This window comes from Neoarius graeffei, chromosome 19, assembly GCF_027579695.1.
Source record: "Neoarius graeffei isolate fNeoGra1 chromosome 19, fNeoGra1.pri, whole genome shotgun sequence".
Classification (NCBI taxonomy): Eukaryota; Metazoa; Chordata; class Actinopteri; order Siluriformes; family Ariidae; genus Neoarius; species Neoarius graeffei.
Genome location: NC_083587.1, coordinates 30,211,420 through 30,237,300, shown reverse-complemented (window position 1 = coordinate 30,237,300; position 25,881 = coordinate 30,211,420). Strand labels below are relative to the sequence as shown.

At 41.0% G+C, this 25,881-nt stretch overlaps 1 protein-coding gene across 1 annotated transcript in view; it reads right to left on the bottom strand.

The window, feature by feature from the left end:
* The window catches only part of pi15a (peptidase inhibitor 15a), a 61,814-nt gene extending 43,791 nt beyond the window's left edge, over nt 1–18,023 (bottom strand). Inside the window, exon 1 of the mRNA XM_060900878.1 lies at nt 17,856–18,023. The gene's annotated coding sequence lies outside the window, so the exon portion shown is untranslated. The remainder of the gene's footprint in view (nt 1–17,855) is intronic.
* Between the last annotated feature and the right edge of the window lie 7,858 nt (nt 18,024–25,881).

Below are 25,881 nucleotides of genomic sequence, written 5' to 3'. Positions count from 1 at the left end.
ATACAAACTGTATAAAACAGGTCCCTATTTTGAGATTCAGAACAAAACATCGGATGGCGACTTTATGACAACATGGACAAGTTTCTACGCGTGCTTCCTACAAAACGCAAGGCTGCTGCACAGGACGAGTTCCCATGCACTTCGGCAGCGAAAAAGATAAGGCGGTATGATGATGCATACATCGAAATGGGCTTTACGAGCACATTGGTGGGTGGTGAGGAACGACCGCAGTGTGTTCTCTGTCTGAAGGTGCTGGCGACAGAAAGTTTAAAGCCAAACAAGCTGAAGCGTCACCTGGACACGGCACACCCCGAGCACAAGGACAAGCCGGTTGAATTATTTCGGCGGAAACTTTTGAACTTTCAGGCACAACGGGTGAACTTCACTAAAGTTGCGTCTGTCAATGTCAATGCCCAGCTCGCCTCCTACAAAGTGGCCTACCTCCTTGCGCAGAGCAAGAAGCCACACACAGAAGCGGAGGAGGTGATCCTGCCCTGTGCCATTGAAATGGTGAGGACCATGGTCGACGAGGCAACAGCAAACAAGTTACGGGCGATCCCCCTCTCAAATAATACGATTGGAAGACGCATACATGACATCGCTGGCGACATTGAGGAGCAGCTCACCGACCGAGTACGTGCAAGCACCCGGTTTGCTCTGCAGGTCAACGAAGCCGCTGACAGCAACCAAGACTGTTTATTAATCATGTACATCCGTTTCGTTGATACAGAGGACATGAGAGAGGATCTGCTATTCTGCAAGGAGGTGAAAACATGAGCCATTGCTGATGAACTGTTCCAAGTGATTGACACTTATTTGCAAGAGGCAAAATTGAAGTGGGAGTGCTGTGTTGGAGTGTGTACGGACGGGGCTCAGGCTATGGCTGGGAAGCGCAGTGGGCTACAAGTGCTCATAAAGCGTGTGTCCCCCAATGTGCAGTGGACCCATTGTATGATTCACCGAGAAGCGTTGGCATCGAAGCAGCTGAGTCCTGAACTGAACAAGGTGATGACGGACGTAATCGCCACTGTCAATTATATCAAAACGCGCCCTGTTAAAGCTCGACTCTTTGCTGCTCTCTGTGAAGAAATGGGCTCCAAACACACGGCAGTTCTGTTTCACAGCAAAGCGCGATGGCTGTCACGTGGGAAGGTATTGAACAGGGTGTTTGAGCTGCGAGAGGAGATACGGATTTTTCTCGAGGAGGAGAATCATGCACTGGCACTCTGTTACAACGACGAACGGTTCCTGATGACAGTTGCCTACCTCAGTGACATTTTCCAAAAACTGAACGAACTGAATCTGCAAATGCAAAGACCCAACACCCATCTCCCTCAGCTTGTCGCTAAAATGCAGTCATTTACAAGGAAATTGGAACTGTGGGGAAAGATGATTGAGGAGGGAACAACAGATTGCTTTCAGAACTTGCATTCATTTCTCCATAACACCAACAGTCACAACACAATCATGCCATGCATTCGTTCTCACATTTTTGCCCTCCAACAACATTTTCAGAGGTACTTTCCTGTTATGGATTTGGCACACTATGAATGGATCACAGACCCCTTCAATACAAGGCCACCTGCTCATCTCAGTGTTACTGAACAGGAACAGCTCATTGATGTGACCTCAGACATAGGATACAAACAGCAGTTTAGGGCCAAGTCACTGTCTGCCTTTTGGATTGGGGTGGAAAAAGACTACCCACTGTTGGGTGGAAAGGCTGTGGCCATACTCCTCCCTTTTGCCACATCCTACCTCTGTGAGGTGGGCTTTTCTGCAGTGGCCTCCATCAAGACCAAATACAGGGCAAAGTTGAACATTGAAAACGAACTAAGGGTGGAGATCTCACAGTTATCACCAAGATTTGAAAAACTCTGTACTGAAAAGCAAGCACACACAAGTCACTGAAAAAATATTCTGATGTTCTGTGTAATGTTCTGTTTTATTATGATGTGCAATGCTCTTTTGTGGATAATGCTCTTCTGTGAATAAAAAATAGCAACTTTAATATCCGTCTGATTATTATTATTATTATTATTATTATTATTATTATGGTTATTATTACTACACTACACACTGCATAATGGGTGGTGGGGGGGGGGTCGATGTCAGGGGGTCCCAAAAATATTCTGAAGTCCAAAAGGGGGTCCCCAGCCAAAAAGTTTGGGAACCACTTTGACTTGGCTATTCCAAAACATTAACTGTTAATGTTTTGGAATGGCCAAGTCAAAGTCCTGACCTTAATCCAATCGAAATGTTGTGGAAGGACCTGAAGCGAGCAGTTCATATTAGGAAACCCACCAACATCCCAGAGCTGAAGCTGTTCTATACGGAGGAATGGGCTAAAATTCCTCCAAGCCGGTGTGCAGAACTGATCAACAGTTACCGGAAACATTTAGTTGCAGTTATTGCTGCACAAGGGGGTCACACCAGATACTGAAAGCAAAGGTTCACATACTTTTGCCACTCACAGATATGTACAGTGGTGCTTGAAAGTTTGTGAACCCTTTAGAATTTTCTATATTTCTGCATAAATATGACCTAAAACATCATCAGATTTTCACACAAGTCCTAAAAGTAGATAAAGAGAACCCAGTTAAACAAATGAGACAAAAATATTATACTTGTTCATTTATTTACTGAGGAAAATGATCCAATATTAGATATCTGTGAGTGGCAAAAGTATGTGAACCTTTGCTTTCAGTATCTGATGTGATCCCCCTGTGCAGCAATAACTGCAACTAAACGTTTCCGGTAACTGTTGATCGGTCCTGCACACCGGCTTGGAGGAATTTTAGCCCATTCCTCTGTACACAACAGCTTCAACTCTGGGATGTTGGTGGGTTTCCTCACATGAACTGCTCGCTTCAGGTCCTTCCACAACATTTCGATTGGATTAAGGTCAGGACTTTGACTTGGCCATTCCAAAACATAAACTTTATTCTTCTTTAACCACTCTTTGGTAGAACGACTTGTGTGCTTAGGGTCGTTGTCTTGCTGCATGACCCACCTTCTCTTGAGATTCAGTTCATGGACAGATGTCCTGACATTTTCCTTTAGAATTCGTTGGTATCATTCAGAATTCATTGTTCCATCAATGATGGCAAGCCGTTCTGGCCCAGACGCAGCAAAACAGGCCCAAACCATGACACTACCACCACCATGTTTCACAGATGGGATAAGGTTCTTATGCTGGAATGCAGTGTTTTCCTTCCTCCAAACATAATGCTTCTCATTTAAACCAAAATTTCCATGTTGGTCTCATCTGTCCACAAAACATCTTTCCAATAGCCTTCTGACTTGTCCACATGACCTTTAGCAAACTGCAGACGAGCAGCAATGTTCTTTTTGGAGAGCAGTGGCTTTCTCCTTGCAACCCTGCCATGCACACCATTGTTGTTCAGTGTTCTTCTGATGGTGGACTCATGAACATTAGCATTAGCCAATGGGAGAAAGGCCTTCAGTTGCTTAGAAGTTACCCTGGGGTCCTTTGTGACCTCACTGACTATTACATGCCTTGCTCTTGGAGTGATCTTTGCTGGTCGACCACTCCTGGAGAGGGTAACAATGGTCTTGAATTTCCTCCATTTGCACACAATCTGTCTGATTGTGGATTGGTGGAGTCCAAACTCTTTAGAGATGGTTTTGTAAGCTTTTCCAGCCTAATGAGCATCAGCAATAATTTTTCTGAGGTCCTCAGAAATCTCCTTTGTTCGTGCCATGATGCACTCCCACAAACATGTGTTGTGAAGATCAGACTTTGATAGATCCCTGTTCTTTAAATAAAACAGGGTGCCCACTCACACCTGATTGTCATCCCATTGATTGAAAACACCTGACTCTAATTTCACCTTCAAATTAACGGCTAATCCTAGAGGTTCACATACTTTTGCCACTCACAGATATGTAATATTGGATCATTTTCCTCAATTAATAAATGAACAAGTATAATATTTTTGTCTCATTTGTTTAACTGGGTTCTCTTTATCTACTTTTAGGACTCGTGTGAAAATCTGATGATGTTTTAGGTCATATTTATGCAGAAATATAGAAAATTCTAAAGGGTTCACAAACTTTCAAGCACCACTGTAATATTGGATCATTTTCCTCAATAATTAAATGACCAAGTATAATATTTTTGTCTCATTTGTTTAACTGGGTTCTCTTTATCTACTTTTAGGACTTGTGTGAAAATCTGATGTTTTAGATCATATTTATGCAGAAATATAGAAAATTCTAAAGGGTTCACAAACTTTCAAGCACCACTGTATGTTTGGTTTCTGTCAAAGTTGCTGACAATCTCTTGGGAATGTGTATAAGTGTGGTGAAATAAGTTGATTTTTTTCCCCAACTATTAAAATGCACTTATTATAGATAAATTAATAAGATGACAAGGTTTTAAAGTCAAATGTTTCTCCCTGTGTCTCATTTTCTCTCTTTTTCTTTCGCTCATAATGTTGGGAAAAAAATGACCCAAATGAATTCTGTTTTTTTTACTTCCTGCTTTAATTTATCATAAATCATTATCACTCTTTCCGTTCTTCTCTATGGAGTTATTCACTGTCAGTTTATTAGTTACATTCAAAAAACAATCTGTACACACTCATCGGCCACGTTATTAGTGTGTGTACAACGAGTGTGTACCTGGTCATTCATGCAATAACCAGTCAGTCAATCTTGTGGCAGCAATGTGATGTATAAAATTATACAGATACAGGTCAAGAGTTTTTAATCTTTACATCAAACATTAGAATGGGAGAAAATGTGATCTCAGTGACTTTAACTTTGAAACACCACTCTTTACAACCGTGGTAAGCAGAAAAGCATATCAGAATAAACAATGTGCTGAATTTTTAGGTATACCATGTTAGCTTTTTAGAAGACCACATTAGTTTCTACCTCTGTCAGCCAAGAACAAGTCTCTGAGGCTACAGTGGGAACCCAAACTGAAAAAAGACCTGGCAACCAGTGTTCTACTGTCCAGTTTAAATGAACCTCTGCTCAACACCGGTTCAACTTGATGCAGAGGATTTTTGTTTATATTCTGAACTTGCACTATGTCATCAGTGTCACTGTATAATACTGTATTTAACCAGGGTTTATATGCTGCATTTCATTATAGCTTTGGCATAGTTGGACGCATCACTGTATCACAGATAACCAGTTCAATCTCAAGCTCAGGGTTGTTTTTTTCCTGCTTAGGTCGATTAATGGCTCTAAACTGCCCCTAGTTGTGAATGAGTGGATGAATGTTTGTGTGTGTGTCCATCTCAGTCCCCTGACCTGAACCCCAGCAACAAGTCCAAAAGCCAGGGTGTGTCATGGTATGGTGTTGTGTCAGTGCCCTTGGCAAAAGTAACTTACACTTCTGTGATGGCAGCATTAATGCAGAAAAGTACATTGAGATTTTGGAGCAACATATGCTGCCTTCAAGATGACAATTTTCCAAGGATATTTCAACAACAGTTCAGAACATTCTGCACACATTACAAAGGCACAGCTGTGGAAGAAGAGGGTGTCTGTCCCCTCTGTTCCCAATAGGGAATGCATGGTGAATTTTGAAATGAAAAATATGACGACTACTTCGTACGGTTGCACACCTTAAGACCTGTTTACAGGAGAAACGGGACAAAATAACACCAGTAACACTTCATCACTTGGTGTCTTCAGTCCCTAAACATCTTTTTTTTGTGAGAGTTTTGTGAAAAAGAATGGCAACATTATAAAGAGCTTTACCATCCCAATTTTTTAAAATGTGTTGCAATAATCAAAAATGGGAAAGTGTTTATTTTGAAAATAAATAAATAAAGAAATGAATGAATGAATGAATAAATAAGTAAAATTCATGAGGTAAAAATCAGATCATGCTGTTGTATTTTATTGAGTGCAATATGGGTCAAAGATTATTTACAAATCATTGTTTTCAGTTTTAATTTCAACTTTTTATGATTTGGGGTTGTAATTCCATATACGATTCATATGTTATTTCATAGTTTTGATGTCTTCAGTATTGCTCTACAGAGTAGACAATAGTCAAAATATAGAAAAACCTATGAATGAGGAGGGGGTGTCCAAACTTTTGACTGATACTGTAGTTATTTGAAGTATTAAACAGGTACAGATAGAGATACAATTAGAGCCCTGGTACAACTGGACATGAATTGTACTGCTTGGAAGACAGGCATAGTGTAAAAGTTGCTTTGGCTAATCTTCCTTTGTGTGTGTGTGTGTGTGTGTGTGTTGCCCTGCAACATTCTGGCATCCTATCTAGGGTGCATTCTATTCTTGTGTCCATTGTTTCCAGGACACGTTATGGGCCCACTCTGACCAGGATAAAGCAATTATTAAATAATGAATAAATAAATCTAATTGTAAGGACCAACTTTGATTAAGGGTTGTGCAACTTTGTTGGATTTCCCACTCCAAAACTCTGGATGATGGACTGTATTTGCATGACAAATGAAGTGTGGAGTGAAGGACTCCTTCTGTGCTAACTTGCTCCATCTACCACTGTGTTATTGTTTGTCCTGCCCTTTCCTTTCCGAGTTCTAATCATGGTTTTCAGTAGCTTTTTGTATTTTTCTGGTTCTGACCTTATTTTATGGAATTAAGATAATGGATCTGTTTTGGACAAACATGTCTAGCAGTAAATTGCTCCATAAAACATTGTTTGTTTGTTTTTTGTTGTTGTTTTTTCTAAATATTCTGGCATGATGTCCAGGACTTAATTCACATAAAAACATATGTTGCTCCTAACACTCACTGCTGATAGCTGTCATCTCTTATTGACTACGTGTGTCATATATTACGTCTTTTTGTGCTTTCTGCTCTCAGCCAATAAGAACACGCTTTTGCTTGCTAGTCATGGCCTTAAAACATTTGCACATTTCTGTAGCACTGTGTCAAAAACTGTATATATTTTGACATTCTACATCATGAAGATTGAAAGCATTGCGTATTTTATCACATCTGTGTAGTTTAGCTGAGCTTTCTGGAGTGTTTTGACCAAGTGATTACGCTCTAGTAGCACGTCACTGCGCTGAAAAACACATACACTTGCCAAAAAGTTTTCAGTTAAGTTACCTTTTCATCTTTTCACCTTCTGACTGCTGCATATTTTCCCATCTGGGACAAAAGAAATTGCAGTCTGTTTTCATGAAAGTTCGCCTGTACTGCTCTTTATTATTACTAGTTTCAATTTTCAGCAAGAAAGTGTGTGCAAATGTAAACTGTGTTTTCCTAATTTCCAAGCACTTGTGCACTGTTGGTAGGACAAGATATTTACTGCACCCAAACTGAGAACAAGTGTGTGTGTGTATAGATAGATAGATAGATAGATAGATAGATAGATAGAACCCCGATTCCAGAAAAGTTGGGACAAAGTACAAATTGTAAATAAAAACGGAATGCAATGATGTGGAAGTTTCAAAATTCCATATTTTATTCAGAATAGAACATAGATGACACATCAAATGTTTAAACTGAGAAAATGTATCATTTAAAGAGAAAAATTAGGTGATTTTAAATTTCATGACAACAACACATCTCAAAAAAGTTGGGACAAGGCCATGTTTACCACTGTGAGACATCCCCTTTTCTCTTTACAACAGTCTGTAAACGTCTGGGGACTGAGGAGACAAGTTGCTCAAGTTTAGGGATAGGAATGTTAACCCATTCTTGTCTAATGTAGGATTCTAGATGCTCAACTGCCTTAGGTCTTTTTTGTCGTATCTTCCGTTTTATGATGCGCCAAATGTTTTCTATGGGTGAAAGATCTGGACTGCAGGCTGGCCAGTTCAGTACCCGGACCCTTCTTCTACGCAGCCATGATGCTGTAATTGATGCAGTATGTGGTTTGGCATTGTCATGTTGGAAAATGCAAGGTCTTCCCTGAAAGAGACGTCTGGATGGGAGCATATGTTGCTATAGAACCTGGATATACCTTTCAGCATTGATGATGTCTTTCTAGATGTGTAAGCTGCCCATGCCACACGCAATAATGCAACCCCATACCATCAGAGATGCAGGCTTCTGAACTGAGCACTGATAACAACTTGGGTCGTCCTTCTCCTCTTTAGTCCAAATGACACGGCGTCCCTGATTTCCACAAAGAACTTCAAATTTTGATTTGCCTGACCACAGAACAGTTTTCCACTTTGCCACAGTCCATTTTAAATGAGCCTTGGCCCAGAGAAGACATCTGCGCTTCTGGATCATGTTTAGATACGGCTTCTTCTTTGAACTATAGAGTTTTAGCTGGCAACGGCGGATGGCGCGGTGAATTGTGTTCACAGATAATGTTCTCTGGAAATATTCCTGAACCCATTTTGTGATTTCCAATACAGAAGCATGCATGTATGTGATGCAGTGCCGTCTAAGGGCCACCTAGTATGGTTTTCCAGCCTTGACCCTTACGCACAGAGATTCTTCCAGATTCTCTGAATCTTTTGATGATATTATGCACTGTAGATGATGATATGTTCAAACTCTTTGCAATTTTACACTGTCGAACTCCTTTCTGATATTGCTCCACTACTTGTCAGCGCAGAATTAGGGGGATTGGTGATCCTATTCCCATCTTTACTTCTGAGAGCCGCTGCCACTCCAAGATGCTCTTTTTATACCCAGTCATGTTAATGACCTATTGCCAATTGACCTAATGAGTTCAAATTTGGTCCTCCAGCTGTTCCTTTTTTGTACCTTTAACTTTTCCAGCCTCTTATTGCCCCTGTCCCAACTTTTTTGAGATGTGTTGCTGTCATGAAATTTCAAATGAGCCAATATTTGGCATGAAATTTCAAAATGTCTCACTTCCGACATTTGATATGTTGTCTATGTTCTATTGTGAATACAATATCAGTTTTTGAGATTTGTAAATTATTGCATTCCGTTTTTATTTACAATTTCTACTTTGTCCTAACTTTTTTGGAATCGGGGTTATAGATAGATAGATAGATAGATAGATAGATAGATAGATAGATAGATAGATAGATAGATACGAGTGTTTTACTGTGAAATACACCACTCATATTTTTTTATACAAACTACATCTGGGACACTGAGAACCACAATCGTGACATACAGTGGTGCTTGAAAGTTTGTGAACCCTTTAGAATTTTCTATATTTCTGCATAAATATGACCTAAAACATCATCAGATTTTCACACAAGTCCTAAAAGTAGATAAAGAGAACCCAGTTAAACAAATGACACAAAAATATTATACTTGGTCATTTATTTATTGAGGAAAAGGATCCAATATTACATATCTGTGAGTGGCAAAAGTATGTGAACCTTTGCTTTCAGTATCTGGTGTGACCCCCTTGTGCAGCAATAACTGCAACTAAACATTTCCAGCAACTGTTGATCAGTCCTGCACACTGGCTTGGAAGAATTTTAGCCCATTCCTCTGTACAGAACAGCTTCAACTCTGGGATGTTGGTGGGTTTCCTCACATGAACTGCTCGCTTCAGGTCCTTCCACAACATTTCGATTGGATTAAGGTCAGAACATTGACTTGGCCATTCCAAAACATTAACTTTATTCTTCTTTAACCATTCTTTGGTAAAACGACTAGTGTGCTTAAGCCTAGGTCACAACCGGGCATACGATTTTTTGGCCGTGCAATTTTTGGCATTTCCCAAATCGCTGCGGTTTTTTTTGTTCGTGGAGAAAGATGCACGTTGGCCGTAAGTTTGTCTTGCAACCTGAAAAAAACGTAAGCGCCCGTAGAGTTTGTTTGACATGACAAAGACCCTCTGCGGCCAGTCTACGGCTCGAAAATCAGCACGTCACACGCATGCCCTCCATGCGTTTCTTGCGTTTTTTGCACGTAGACCGGCCGTAGGAGCACGTACGGCCGGTTGTGACCTAGGCTTTAGGGTCGTTGTCTTGCTGCATGACCCACCTTCTCTTGAGATTCAGTTCATGGACAGATGTCCTGACATTTTCCTTTAGAATTCGCTGGTATAATTCAGAATTCATTGTTCCATCAACGATGGCAAGCCATCCTGGCCCAGGTGCAGCAAAATAGGCACAAACCATGATATTACCACCACCATGTTTCACAGATGGGATAAGGTTCTTATGCTGGAATGCAGTGTTTTCCTTTCTCCAAACATAACGCTTCTCATTTAAACCAAAAAGTTCTATTTTGGTCTCATCCGTCCACAAAACATTTTTCCAGTAGCCTTCTGGCTTGTCCACATGATCTTTAGCAAACTGCAGATGAGCAGTAATGTTCTTTTTGGAGAGCAGTGGCTTTCTCCTTGCAACCCTGCCATGCACACCATTGTTGTTCAGTGTTCTCCTGATGGTGGACTCATGAACATTAACATTAGCCAATGTGAGAGAGGCCTTCACAGTTGCTTAGAAGTTACCCTGGGGTCCTTTGTGACCTCGCTGACTATTACATGCCTTGCTCTTGGAGTGATCTTTGTTGGTCGACCACTTCTGGGGAGGGTAACAATGGTCTTGAATTTCCTCCATTTGTACACAGTCTGTGTAGTTATGTAGTGGTTAGCACTGTCGCCTCACAGCAAGAAGGTTCTGGGTTCGAGTCCAGCGGCCAGCAAGGGCCTTTCTGTGTGGAGTTTCCATGTTCTCCTCGTGTCTGCGTAGGTTTCCTCCGGGTGCTCCAGTTTCCCCCATAGTCCAAAGACATGCAGATTAGGTTAATTGGTGGCTCTAAATTGACCATAGGTGTGAATGTGTGTGTGTGAATGGTTGTTTGTCTCTGTGTCAGCTGTGCAATAACCTTGTCCAGGGTGTACCCCACCTCTCACCCATAGTCAGCTGGGATAGGCTCCAGCTTGCCTGCGATCCTGTAGAACAAGGTAAGTGGCTACAGATAATGGATATATATATATATATATATATATATATATATATATATATATATATATATATATATATATATATAAAATCAGGGCTTTACATTAACTTTTTTGCTCACCGGCCACTGTGGCTAGTGGTTTTCCCGAGTCACTAGCCATTCAGCCTTTTCACTAGCCACAATTTTGTTGCCAGGAAATCGCAGTTTTTTCTTCACCATGATGCATTAAAGTTCGGAAGATCTAGATTTAATTATGAATGGCAGCATATAATGTATCTCTACAGTAGCACTCAAGTATTCAGTGTTGTTAAGGTAGCTCCCTATATGAAAACGTGCAACCAATTCAGACAAAAATATAAACAGAGTATTCTGTTTATTGAACTCAAATTCAAGCCCCTTACAATATGAAATATCGTATAATATGAAAAATAACGTTCAGTATAACTGAACTGATTCTAATATTAAAAGTCCAATTCAAAACATTTATCATTGAAAAACATTTGATGTTTTGATATGCAAGTATTATGTGTTATTATCAAGTATTATTATGTATATTATGTATTATCTATTAATAGTGTGTGTGTGTGTGTGTGTGTGTGTGTATGAACATGTGTAGAGAGAGACATTAAATGTCCTCATTACATTCATCATCAGATGAGTCTGAATGGTCCATGAAAAATGGTCTTCGTAACCTGAGGCTTCCAGCAGGCCATAAGTTGATAGCTGTGGCGAGATCAACTTCTTTCCAATCGCGTGAATGTTTCTAAACAGCAGCTCCATCCTCTCTAGCTCAGCCGACTTCATGACAGCCAGGGACTGAAAGCAGTGCTGTCCTGTAGTGAATCAGTCGTCTTCGCCTGTTTTGATGTTATAGTACCGATGTGTGCATTTGACTTTTCGTGGTCCTTTATAGTTTTGAGTTTAAAATTACTGGTGCCTGTCTTTGCCAGACTTTCTACAGTCTTCGCAGTACAGGGTATTTACGGTTTTGCTATGAACTAGCCAATCTCACCCAAACTTCCATTTGTCATTGAACTGTCTTATCTTCCTCTTAGCGTCTTGTTCATCTCCATGACCATAGCCAGCTCTGAGGCCCCTGCGATCCGGACCTCAGTCATTTTTAAGAGCTGAAAATACATTTGTACGCTAAATATTCAACTGGATAAAAAAAATAAATAATAACATTAAAACGTCTCCATAAAAAGTGCATTGTTAATTATGTTAAACGTTGATTCTGTCTTCTGTGTGTGTTTGGTGTGCGTGGCTCTGAGACCAAGAACACAAAACCGAATGAGCGCATGACTCGGGAGAGGAATGCAGTGCAGCAGACACGGGGTTTCCATGGTAACCATCAGCACACTTTCATGAAGCTGTTAAATTGACATTTTCGAAGCAGCGCAGTTGTAGCCTGCCTTGTCTGTGATTTTAAAAATAAATCATTTGATAAGCCAAAGCAATAGAGTGGAAAGTTTCAACTTATGTTTGCCTTGGATAACTTTGCCTAAAACATGGTGGTGTATACTGATTTTTTTTTCCCAGAATTTTTTTTTTTTTTTGTGTAGGTGTAACGGATGCCAGATTGTTAATGTATCTTAGTTCCATAGGCTACATGGTTAAGGTATCTTTTGTCCTCATTGCTTGGGCCAGATCAAACCATTAAACAAGCTTAAATTATTCATACTCTTGCCACACGCATGATTTTTTTTTTTCCAAAACTGACAATATTCAGTTCAAACACCTTTAAAAGTAATTTCAGGAATAGATATCTTGTGTGACGTGTAATTCACCCCTCTCATTTAAATATGTTGACATTTTTTTGGCACGCGCTTTGCGCATCACGGACCTCGGTGATTTTAAAATGCTGCTCCGGCCCTGCTCATCTCTGCCCCCTTTTTTCCCTGAGCAGCAGGGTTTGAAACTCCAGCTTTATGTTGCCACATAGTGCGCTTGTCAGTCGTCAGCAACTTTGTTGCTTTGTTCATTAACCGCAGGTTACCGTATCATTGATTTTATCTGAGAGGTTAACGAACGTTCAAAACAATTCTAACATGTTGTCAGAATGTTTATGCAGGTGCTCATGGGAGTTGTAGGCGTGTAATATTACATTGCAATGTGTTTATTATATCAGATGCCTTCAGAGAAAACTACAATTAAAATATATTGTCATACCACAGAATAAACCACCCGCCAAAGTGGCTAGTGAGACTAAAGTTATTACCCGCCAAAGCCGAATTTTACCCGCATTTGGCGGGTGGGCGGGTGCTAATGTAAAGCCCTGAGATATATATACTGTATGATATATGTGTGTGTACATATATGTTATCTTGTTCTCAGTTTGGCAGCAGTAAATATCTTGTCCTACCAACACACACACACACACACACACAGAGTACCAGTTGTACTTCCTCATCTTTAGGTTTTTCTGTATTTTGACTACTTTCTGCATTGTAGAACAATATTGAAGACATCAAAACTATGAAATAACATATGTAACAGATATAGAGTTATGTGGTAAACAAAAAATTGTTAAAATATGTTTCAATTTTAGATTCTTCAAAGTATCCAGCATTTATTTATTTATTTATTTATTTATTTAAGTAGAAATTAATTAAAACATTCATTTTCTGGTCTGGATGTCCCCAGAGATGGCGGTGCACAAGGACGCAGCGGCTTTGAGCTCTCGGTTTCGGTGTATAGTTTTCGTAATGGTATGGATGTTTTTGTGTGTACGAGTGTGTGTGAGTGAGACAAAACAAATCTACACCCCAGCTATGCTGAGGAAGGTGGGATTCTCGTGTCATGTGGACATTACAACGGATTACCAGCGGCTCCACAACATTCCGCTGGATATAGCAAGATTGCCGGGCACACCCTGGATTGTTGTTGGGCCAAAGAGACGCCGGAGACGGCGCAGAGAGTGGAGGCAGAAGCGGGGCTGCAGGGGCGGCCTATTAGCACAGCTAAGAAAACAGCCCTACAAACCCCCGCTACCAAGCATCTTTCTCACAAATGCTAGGTCCATCATCCACAAAACTGACGAACTGGAGTTACTAATGGCACACAATCGGAACATTCATGACTGCAGTGTGATGATTATCATGGAAACCTGGCTACACCCACTCATCCCGGACTCGGCCGTTCAGCTAACCGGCCGCTCCATGCACCTCTTTGACAGGAACAAAAGCTCCGGTAAGAGCAGAGGAGGGGGGCTCTGTATTCATGTTCATATGGACTGGTGTACAAACAGTAGGGTCATACACACACACTGCTCTCCTGACCTGGAAGTAATGACTGTGCAGTGTAGACCCTTTTACATGCCCAGAGAGCTGACAACGGTGATCATTGCTGCTGTGCATATCCCACCAGATGCTAATGTTAGCATAGTGCTCTCTCAGCTGTATGATACTGTTAATAAACAAATGCAGGCCCATCCAGAGGGACCTTTTATTGTTGCTGGGGACTTCAACCAAGCTTGCCTTAAGATTGTGCTCCCTAACTTCGTACAGTCCGTACAGTGCTCCACCAGAGGGAAGAACACATTAGACCATGTTTATTCCAACCTGAAGCAAGCCTACAGAGCAGTACCCCTCCCTCATCTGGGCATGTCAGACCATCTCTCACTGCACCTGGTCCCTGCATACACCTCCCTCAGGAAGAAATCCAAACCTGTCACAAAGAACATCATCTGGCCTGAAGGAACACTCTCCCAGCTTCAAGATTGCTTTGAGCGCACTGAGTGGAGCATATTTGAACATCTTGACCTACAGGAGCACACAGAGACTGTTCTGTTCTACATAAAGAACTGCACTGATAGTGTTACTGTGGAGAAGCGCATCCGGATCTACCCCAACCAAAAACTATGGATGACCTCGGATGTCCGGACACTCCTGAGAACCCGAAACTCTGCCTTCAAGTCAGGTGACAGAGAACAGTACAGCATGGTCAGGGCAGAGCTGTGGAGAGGCATCAAAGCTGCTAAGGCTGCTTAAAAGAGGAAAGTGGAGGACCATTTCGCCAACAATAACCCGCGGCTGATGTGGCAGGGGTTACAGAGCATCACCAACTACAAAGGCTCCACACCCATCACTACCATCGCTGATGCATCACTAGCTGATGAATTAAACAGTTTCTTCTCCTGCTTCGAAGCAGAGGCTCCACACACAGCTGCACGACCACCACAGACCTCCAGTCACAGCACACTCACACTCCAGGAACACCAGGTGAGGCAGGTGCTGAAGTCTGTGAACACCAGGAAAGCAGCCGGACCAGATGGTGTACTCTGAAAAGTACTCTGCACCTGTGCTAACCAGCTGGGGGGAGTCCTGGCCAGGTTGTTCAACCTCTCACTGTCACAGGCTACCATCCCCCAGTGCCTGAAAGCAGCTACCATCATCCCTGTCCCAAAGACTCCTGCCCCAAAGTGTCCCAATGACTACAGACCTATTGCCTTAACATCAGTAGTCATGAAATGCTTTGAGAGGCTCATCCTTCACCACATCAAGGCCTGTCTCCCCTCAAACCTGGACCCACATCAGTTCGCCTACAGAGCTAACAGATCGACGGAGGACGCCATTGCTACAGCTCTGCACACAGCACTCAGCCACCTCGAGCAGCCAGGGAGCTACGTCAGGATGCTGTTCATAGACTTCAGCTCAGCATTTAATACCATTATTCCTGACATCTTGGTGGAAAAGCTGACCAACATCGCTCTTTCCCCCTCCACCTGTGCCTGGATCAAGGATTTCCTGACTAACTGCCCTCAAACAGTTAAGGTAGGCACCACCTGCTCCTCCACCCTGACCCTCAGCACAGGCTCACCTCAGGGCTGTGTGCTGAGCCCTCTCCTGTATTCCCTGTATACGCATGACTGCACACCCATCCACCCCTCCAATACCATCATTAAATTTGCGGATGACACCACGGTCATCAGCCTTATCAGTGGAGGGGACGAGACTGCATACAGGGACGAGGTCAACATGCTGGCAGGTTGGTGTTCTGCACACAACCTGCTGCTCAACACCAGCAAAACTAAGGAGATGGTGATTGACTTCAGGAAATACAGGGGGGATCCAGCCCCACTGAGCATCAATGGGGACTGTGTTCAGCGGATGTCCTCCTTCAGGTTCCTTGGGACACACCATGGGCGATTGCTCTAAGACAACGAGGGAGGCTCAGCCTCCTCTAAAAATGATGAACATCGTGTAGGATGAATTGCGCTAGGCTTATGTTATAGCCAACCTTATAACATTGCTATTTCAGATCCAGAATCATAGAAATATATGGGTGATTCTTTAACTATGGGCACTATTGGCCTTGTGAACTTGAAGGGGAAAAAAGTGTGAAAATATAAATTGTCACACTGGGATAGGTAAACACAACTAGTCTAGTTTGATGGTTCATAAGAGAGCACACTGATATTCTAAGACAAATTTGTGATTTTTAACAGATTTCCCGACTCCCCTTGCACAAATGTAATTTCCATCACATGTAAATATTTGTCATTTATTTTAAAATAGTATGATACACATCATTTCTTTTCACTGGAAGACCAATTTCATATATAGTTTTAGCAGTTTATGCCTATATTGTAATTCCCATGAATTTATGGATTAGGAAAATTAATTGTGATGAGGACTAAACACGAATCTTACGTCCACCACAACCTGAGATATAACATTGGAATGGTTAGATACACTTCAAGGAGTAACTACTTGTGTTTTTACTTCAAGTGGAACATTACCTCATAAATTATGCAGATGTTTTTAATGAGTGATTAGAGTTTTGTAACTATTTGTTTAAAAAGAAATGGGGTGGTGGAAATTACTAGGCGTAGTGGAAATTACTGGTTGTTGTGGAAATTACAATAAATGGACCCCATAGAAAAACAAAACTTTTATTTTAAAACTTTATGAAGCACCCAATTCCATTCAACAAATTCATTTAGTATGTTTGAACCTTTCTTTTTAAAAAGACAACTTCATATACATTTCATATCATATATTGCATACAACATGAACAGTATTTTGAAACCGTTCACAAACAGTAGTCTTGACAGTATCATGAAAAGTATTCTGAACACAGAGAGAGGGAGGTTTGTCCTGAGAGCATGACCATTGTTGGCCAAGAGAGCATGACCATTGTTGGCATGTGAATGGTTAATCAGGAACACTAAAAACAAACAAACAAACAAAATAAGGCGGTGGCTGGAGTTGTTACAATGAGAACACAAGTCATTGGGCTGGGAACAGTATTCACAATAAAGAAAGAAAACGTCACAACACAGCCATCATGTGAACTTGCAATCAAGTAAACCTGAAGACATTTGGATGAGATATTGAAACATTCTGATTACTCACAGTTTTCTGAGCTAAGCGAGGAGCGTGTGTGTGTGAGAGAGTGAGGGTACACTGCCGTGGTGGTTGGCCTGGACATGGGCTCTCTGTGAAAGGGAGATGGAGTGTGTGGGACAACATGGACTATACTGGATGCGATGGGCACCATGAACTTTGTGTGTGTCAGTGAGAAGTGAGCTATGAGTGGGGTAATGTGAAGGGGCATGAGGTAGTTGGGGTCTATGCGTGTCTGTGGTGTGAGAGAGCGTTCAGTGATGTGGATGTGGGAGAGCATGGACAGGATGTGATGGGGGAGAGTAGACTGAGTGTGTGAAGTGTGTGCATAGGCTGAATGTGTGGGGAGAGCATGAGATGAGTGTGTGAGAGAGCAAAGGCAGTGTATGGGGATCTAAGAATTTCGCCTGCATGCATAAATGTAATTTCCACCACACCATTGTAATTTCCACCCAAGAATGCAATGTGGTGGAAATTACAATCCTACAGTTTTTTGAGGAAAAATCTACGCTAACATCTTATATTAGCTAAGAAGTGGTATCTAGCATTTTGTGCACACAAAATACATCTATGTGCGTTAAAAAAAACAACTTATTTACAAACTCAGTTGACGTTACGGCATGTTTGGAAATTACATGCAATAAAAATATTTTCATTTCAAGCTATATTTACCTTGGCTTTTCTTCAAAAGTTGATGGATGAAGTCAAAATTCCCTCCATATCAGACATGTTCTCTGGTGTCACTGTTCATCTCCACTGAAACTACCCAAACAATCTTTCATACAAACCTTTTAAAGGGACATTACAGTGTTGTGGTGGAAATTGCAGCAATAGTGTGGGACAACTACATTTGGTTAAAAAAAACACAAACAGTTGAATGACTTCGAATACCCCAATTATGTTGTGATTATTTTACTGATAGATACTTTATTCGGTGACATTTTAAAACATTAGAAAAAAATTTTTTTACAATTAATTTATCATTGAAGATCAAAAGTCTGGGTGTGGGACAACCACAAAACAGCAACATTTGCATATATAATGATGTTGAAAAAGGTGAAAAAGTCATCATACACTACCAGTACAAATTTCCTAAAACACTCTCTCATTGTAAAGATAACTATAAAGGTGTGAAATTTCCCTTTTTTTCTTTCTTTCATAAAATATGATCAAAGGACATAAAAGTGCCCGTAGTCTAAGAATCACCCATATGTGCTCAACCCAACTACAGTGCGAAATCATTCCGCTATAACTTTCCCCAGTTCGCCTAATGTGTGCGTGAGTTTTTTCCCCCTCGTGACAGCGCGATGCAGCCCAGCCTCAGTGCACTTCAATGGCATTTGGGAGCTATGCGCTTTTCAATCTCAAAATGCAAGACGATTATTGGACAAATACTGCGAAAACGCCCGCCCACGGAGTCCCACGGACTCCCAGCCTCAGTGGACTTCAGTGGCATTTGGGAGCTCTGCGCTTTTCAATCTCAAAATGCAAGACGGTTATTGGACAAATACTGCGAAAACGCCCGCCCACGGACTCCCAGCCTCACAGTGGGAGGGACATGGCAAAGCTTTCCGCGAGGAGACTGGTGATTGGTGAAAGTGGCCGGATATTATCTTTGATTGACAGCTCGTTTCAAATATAGACAGGCAGCGGTGAGTTTCAGTTCAGTCCCATGCGGATTCGCAAGTGCTGTGGTGTATTGTAAGAGATCAGATTACATTTTGATTTCATTCATTACATACGGTTTCTACCAGCTTTTTTAGTTTGTATATATTTTCATTGTAAATAAAGTGTAAATATAGTGTTGTCAAGTTTGCTATCTTAGTTCCAGAAATTTTGTTTATTTGAGTGACTGAACTTGAACTTGAGGGGGCTAGTCAGCTAGCAAGAAAGCTGCGCACGGATGCCAAGCATTGCTGATTTAATTTTGGCGAAGCCATTTGCCAGTCTTCCTTTCGAGGAAAAAATTAAAATTAAAGAGAAGGGTAGACCAACGCCTCAAATTGACTTGGTGAAAAAGGTAGGGAATAATACTCGTTCCTTTCAGCTCTCCTGGTACGAGAAAATGAATTGGCTAACAGCAAGTGACCCACATCAACAACAGTAAATAGGCTACTTTAGTAATATGTCATGGATGGACCAAAAATATAGAATCTATTTAAAATGTTTATGCTGAGTATATTATATTGGAATATATATTTTTCTGGATATGAATTAAACACAGCTACAATTTGGAAAACATTTTTAAACAAAAACACAGCCGAGAACATTTCACACTACAGACCTGGATTAAAAGTGAAGGGTTATCAAAATTGTCAGTAAAACATTTCTCAGTCAAAATAAGTAAAATATAGGGAAAGTGTCATTGAATGAAATGTGTGGCACCCAGCTCTATGTTTGGCTCCCCAAGGTCAGTGCTTGTGCCTATTCCAGAACACTCTGCTGTTACTGCTGAGGTTCCTGACAAAGAGCTGCTTTCAATAATGATCAATTTTAAACAACATGCCACAATTTTAAAATATAAAATGTTAAAATATGCCCCCCACAACACCACCATCATGTATATTGGACAGTAGGCTAATGGGCCAAAAGAACCTGTTATTTCACAGTTTGTGACCCTGCCAACAATCAGCCAGATCAGAGGCAAGAGTATGGGCAAAATTGATGTGTTTTTTCTTTTAAAATATGGAAATATTGTAACCGACCAGCCTCCCCTGTTTGAAAGACTACCAGCCGCCACTGGGACACACATAGCCGAGGACCTCTCCTGGACTGCTAACACATCCGTGGTGGTAAAAAAGGCCCGATAGTGACTCCACTTCCTAAGGATACTCAGAAGGAACCATCTGGAGGAGAAACTGTTAGTGGCCTATTACCGCAGCACCATCGAGAGCATCCTGACGTACTGCATTACAGCTTGATACCGGTACACCAACTGCTCTGTGGCAGAAAGAAAGAACCTGCAGAGGGTCATTAAAACTGCATAACACATTATTGACAGTCCCCTACCCTCGTTAGAAGACATCGCCAGCACACGGTGTCTCAGGAGAGTGAGGGCAATCATTGCTGACCCCTCACACCTGGGACAGCACCTGTTCACCCTCATGCCCTCTGGCAGGAGATACAGGTGCCTCAAAAGCAGGACAAACAGACTTAAAAACAGTTTCTTTCCCTGGGCCATCAGGTCCCTGAACTCATAAAGAGAGTGTATGCTAGTGTATTGTGTAAATGATGTAAATATGCATTCCTTTCTTATTCCTATTTTACTCCTTTCTTATTCCTATTTTATTGTTTTACTGTTTTCTTTTAAAATTTTAGTTTTACTGTTTTCTTTTTATATTTATTATGCACCGGCCAGAGAAGCACTGCAATTTCATTGTATACCTGATGTGCAATGACAATAAAGATTCTATTCTATTCTATTACCTTGATGATGCTTTGCACACGATTGGCATTATCTTAACCAGCTTCCTGAGGTAGTCACCTGGAATGCTTTTGAATTAACATATCAAGTCAAGTCACATCAAGATTGTTTGTATAGCACTTTTAACAAAAGACATTGTCCCAAAGCAGCTTTACAGAATTTGAATGACTTAAGACATGAGCGAATTTTATCCCTAATCTATCCCCAATGAGCAAGCCTGTGGTGCTGATGGCAAGGAAAAACTCCCTCAGACGACATGAGGAAGAAACTTCGAGAGGAACCAGACTCAAAAGGGAACCCATCTTCATTTGGGCAACAACAGATAACATGACTATAACATTAACAGTTTTAACATGAAGTCAGTTTCGTTGATGTTATAACTTTTCATTAATGGAAACTTGAGTGCAAAACTGTTCATGATAACTGCAGTCCTAAAGTTAGCAAGTCAACTGTAGTCCTCAGCTGTAAAATCATTACTGTAAGTGTCCAGAGCGTCTTCCAAGTGTGACTTTCAACTGTCCATATGGGGCTGTCCTCCATAGGAGCGATGTGATGAGACTCCAACCAGACATAGGGCATCAGGATGGATCAGGCAGGTCTGAAGAGCAGAAGAGGTCAACATCTCGATCTCAGGATTGACATGTAACTCAGAGGGACAGTTTTTTTGTTTTTGTTTTTTTTTGGGGGGGGGAACACAGGTTGTTTGGTATGCCCAATGTCACCTGAATAAGTAGGAACAGTATACATTTTGCGCTGAGTACAAGCAGGGACTCTGGCAAAACTAACTATGACAGCATAACTAAAAGGGGAGAGCCAGAAGGTAGCACAGGCATGAGGGAGCCCCAGGACATAAAAAAGCCAGGCACTACATCGTCAACAAACTCGAGTGAGCAAGCGAGTGGGGGACTGACAGCATCCATACATCCCAGTTTACCAAAACACTCTATGTCTGAGGACCCTTCAGATCAACACCTTTACCTCATAAACACCATTAACAAAAGGCTTGACTAAACAGATATGTTTTCAGCCTAGACTTAAACGCTGAGACTGTGTCTGATTTCCGAACACTACTTGGAAGGCTGTTCCATAACTGTGGGACTTTGTAAGAAAAGGCTCTGCCCCCTGATGTAGCCTTCACTATACGAGGTACCAGCAGATAGCCTGCACTTTTTGATCTAAGTAGGTGTGGCGGGTCATAAAGGACCAGAAGTTCGCTCAGGTACTGTGGTGCGAGACCATTCAGTGCTTTAAAGGTCAATAGTAGTATTTTATAATCAATACAAAATTTGGTTGGGAGCCAATGCAGTGTGGATAAGACAGGAATGATGTGGTCATATTTTCTAGTTTTAGTAAAGACTCTTGCTGCTGCATTTTGAACTAACTGGAGCTTGTTTATGCACTTATTGGAACATCCAGACAGTAAGGCATTACAATAATCCAACCTGGAGGTAACGAAAGCATGAACTAGTTTTTCTGCGTCGTGTAGTGACATTAAATTTCTTATCTTAGCAATATTTCTGAGATGAAAGAAAGCTATCCGGGTAATGTTATCAATGTGAGTTTTGAATGAAAGACTGGGGTCAATAATCACTCCGAGATCTTTTACTGTTGCACGTGAAGAAACAGAAAGGCCATCCAGAGGTAACATATAATAGAAAAAAGCAGTGGACCCAAGACAGAACCTTGTGGAACACCAAACTTTACCTCAGTATGTCGAGAAAAATCACCATTTGCATCAACATACTGATAGCGATCAGTTAAATAAGACCTGAGCCACGAGAGGGCCGTTCCCTTAACTCCCTCAACATTTTCTAGTCTATCCAAAAGAATGGAATGATCAATGGTATCAAATGCTGCACTAAGGTCAAGCAACGAAACACAGCCCTGATCAGAAGCCAACAGTAGGTTGTTTACTACTTTAACCAGAGCTGTGTCTCATCTCATCTCATTATCTCTAGCCGCTTTATCCTGTTCTACAGGGTCACAGGCAAGCTGGAGCCTATCCCAGCTGACTATGGGCGAAAGGCGGGGTACACCCTGGACAAGTCGCCAGGTCATCACAGGGCTGACACATAGACACAGACAAACATTCACACTCACATTCACACCTACGTTCAATTTAGAGTCACCAGTTAACCTAACCTGCATATCTTTGGACTGTGGGGGAAACTGGAGCACCCGGAGGAAACCCACGCGGACACAGGGAGAACATGCAAACTCCACACAGAAAGGCCCTCGCTGGCCATGAGGCTCGAACCCGGACCTTCTTGCTGTGAGGCGACAGCGCTAACCACTACACCACCGTGCTGCCCCCCAGAGCTGTGTGTCTCATCAAAAATTAATAATAGACTGTAAATATCCCTAATTGACAACTGTAGTAATCAATATTATGTTAAGAACCACTCAACTAAATTACTTTAAGACATGAAGTGATTTTTAATTAATAAAACTAAAGAAAAGTTATTGAATTTTAAGGTGTGTCCATACTTTTGACTGGTACTGTATATTAGGACATATCTATGAACCATCATTTGCCAGGATTTGAAGTGCAAGACTAACATAGTCTCCGTCATGAAAAAAAAAGAATAGAGAATATACTTCCTGTGCCAGTTAAGGAAGTACAGTACAACTTTACTTAACTGGTACAAAGAGCTGCTAACCCAGTTATACAGAGCTGTTACTGAGTCTGTCCTCTGGAATTCCATCACTACCTGGTTTGGCTCAGCCAGCAAACAATAATATAGATATCTAGGCACTGCCTAAAAGCGGAGCTCCCAATGAGTCCATCCATCCATCCATCCATTATCTGTAACCGCTTATCCTGTACAGGGTCGCGGGCAAGCTGGAGCCTATCCCAGCTAACTATGGGCGAGAGGCAGGATACACCCTGGACAAGTCACCAGGTCATTGCAGGACTGACACATAGAGACAAACAACCATTCACACTCACATTCATACCTACAGTCAATTTAGAGCCACCAATTAACCAAACCTGCATGTCTTTGGACTGTGGGGGAAACCGGAGCACCCGGAGGAAACCCACACAGACACTGGGAGAACATGCAAACTCCACACAGAAAGGCCCCCATCGGCCACTGGGCTCAAACCCAGAACCTTCTTGCTGTGAGGCGACAGTGCTAACCACTACACCAACATGCCGCCCGCTCCCAATGAGCATATGAGCAAAATATTTGCAAGGGGAGCAGAAAATCAACCTGAATAGAATAATAATATTATAGCATATGAACCATCGAATTGTGGAGTGTAATGTATTTTGAGTCAGTAAATTGCTGCATTGTCTTGTGACAGTGATACCATTGACATCACATGCCATGCACCAGAAACAACACCACGACATTTATTATGGTGTGACTCTGCTGGGTGCCTGGTGGACAGCAGTGAACCAATGCTTTCAATTTACATCAGTACTATATAGTTATGATTGAATATTATTGGACATAAGAATTAGTGAATATCAATCCACAGTAGTTTTAAATGATCTAAAAATGAGGAAAGATGCTCATAATTGCTGTTGAACTATACAATAATTATTTTTACACGAGTGTGCAGAGTAAGAAATCATTCAGGTAAAAGAAAGCATACTATGCAAAGATACATTGCCCGCTATGAAAAAAAAAATTTTTTTTCATCAATATTGTCGGTAAAATATATTAGTAAATAATCCCATGTTATTAAAAAAATAAAAATAAGCACTGGTTAAAAACCTATCTAACTTGTGTAAATAAAGATACAAATTTTGTTTTCTGGTGGCCAAGTGTTATGAGATCCATTGCCTTGCACATTTCTGTAGCACTATGTCAAAAACTGCATATATTTTGACATTCTACATCCTGAAGATTGAAAGCATTGCGTATTTTATCACATCTGTGTAGTTTAGCTGAGCTTTCTGGAGTGTTTTGACCAAGTGATTACGCTCTAGTAGCACGTCACTGCGCTGAAAAACACATACACTTGCCAAAAAGTTTTCAGTTAAGTTGCATTTTCATCTTTTCACCTTCTGACTCCTGCATATCTTCCCATCTGGGACAAAAGAAATTGCAGTCTGCTTTCATTAAAGTCCTCCTGTACTGCTCTTTATTATTACTAGCTTCATTTTTCAGCAAGAAAGTGTGTGCAAATGTAAGCTGTGTTTTCCTAATTTTCACTCCTTTCCCCATAGTTCTCTTATCCAGTTGTAGTTTCCAGATTTGTTGGTCAGATAAGATATCTACTGCAGCCAAACTGAGAACAAGTCTTGTGTGTGTGTCTATACACACACACACACACACACACACACACACACATACATATGTGTATATACGGTACACACACACACACACGCATGCATGCACACACACGAGTGTTTTACTGTGAAATACGCTACTCGTATTTTTTCATACAAACCACATCCGGGACATCGAGAACCACAACCATGACATATTTAACAGTTATTCCAGGAAATCGAGTCGTACATGAGCTGATAGGCGATAAAACGCGTAGCACCAAGTTGGCTATAAGCCATGTATGACAAGATTGAGTGGAATAACTGTTTTATTCTATCCACATTCATTGGATTTTGAGAAACAGAGCTTTTTTTATTTTTTTGCAAATTTGATAAATAAAAACTACACAAAACGTTCGACAAAATAATTTCCACTCAGCATGTAAACAAACCGGCGAAATGACAGTAGCAATTTGTGAAAAATGCTATAACAATATTTCTTGAAAAATAAAAAAAAATATGTTCTTACATTAAATACTTTCATTCCATATTTTGTTGCTTTTTTTTGGGGGGGGGGGTGTTTTTATCCTTGATTGGTTCAGCAACACACTCCACCATTTTGTTTTTCTGTACTCATGGTATATGAGTTGATAGCCTAGTAGTAGAGTAGCCAGTCAGAGTGCACAATTGCTCATATCCAGTGAATGTGGATAGAATAATTTTCAATATCCTCACTCATGAGGATATTGATGAATTGTTTTATAAATTTGGGTACTTTTTGTTAATTGAACAACTTATTGTTGCCAGCTGAAACATATTAATCACTGCAGTAATTATCCACTCAAAGGCTCTTAACTAAACTCAACAAAAATAAAAACTTTACACTCGTTTCAAAGTCAATAATTTGAACATTTTGGAAAATAGGTTTGAAATAACGATTGTATTCAATTATCTTGTCATTAAAGATGCTATAGCATACAGATCATGTTTGTCATGGAATCGGTTCCACCGGAAATGCGACGACAATGTCCATGATCAAAAACTGTGAGTCA